The following is a 554-nucleotide window of genomic DNA, read 5'->3' as shown; positions in this document are numbered from 1 at the left end:
CTTGGAAAACATTTAATTTAATTTAATTTACAACACAATTTAAGTTGGTAGCATAGTGAAGATGAATGGAGCTACAGGACATTATATTAAGTGAAATAAGCCAAATGGAGAAAGACAAATATTGCATTTTCTCCCATGTGAGAGCTAAAAAAAAAAAAAAAAAAAAGAAAGAAAGAAATTGAACTCGCAGAGCTAGAGCTAGAGAGTGGATTGACAGAGCTGGGAAGGGTAAGTGGGAAAGGAGAACGGTAATGTCATGATGGTTAATGGGTACAAAAATATAGTTAGAATGAATAAGATCTAGTATTCAGTAACACAAATAGGGTGACTATCGTTAACAATAATTTATTGCATATCTTAAAATAACCGAAACCATGAAATGTGCCTAATAAAGAAATGATACTGGAATGTTATTTAATAAAGAAACAATAAAGCCTAGAGGTGATGGATATCTCATTATGCTGATTTGATCATTCCACATTGTACACCTGCATCAACACATCACATGTACCCCCATAAATATGTATAACTATGATGTACCCAAAATAATTAAA

General features: G+C 31.8%; 1 protein-coding gene across 1 annotated transcript in view; it reads right to left on the bottom strand.

Annotated features, from left to right (window-relative positions):
* Positions 1 to 554, bottom strand: part of ADAMTS18 (ADAM metallopeptidase with thrombospondin type 1 motif, 18) — a 160801-nt gene that overhangs the window by 50098 nt on the left and 110149 nt on the right. The window lies entirely within an intron of this gene.

Source organism: Colobus angolensis, unplaced genomic scaffold (assembly GCF_000951035.1).
Source record: "Colobus angolensis palliatus isolate OR3802 unplaced genomic scaffold, Cang.pa_1.0 Scaffold248, whole genome shotgun sequence".
NCBI classification, from domain to species: Eukaryota; Metazoa; Chordata; class Mammalia; order Primates; family Cercopithecidae; genus Colobus; species Colobus angolensis.
Note: the sequence above shows the minus strand (reverse complement) of the source record. Positions and strands in the feature narration are given on the sequence as shown.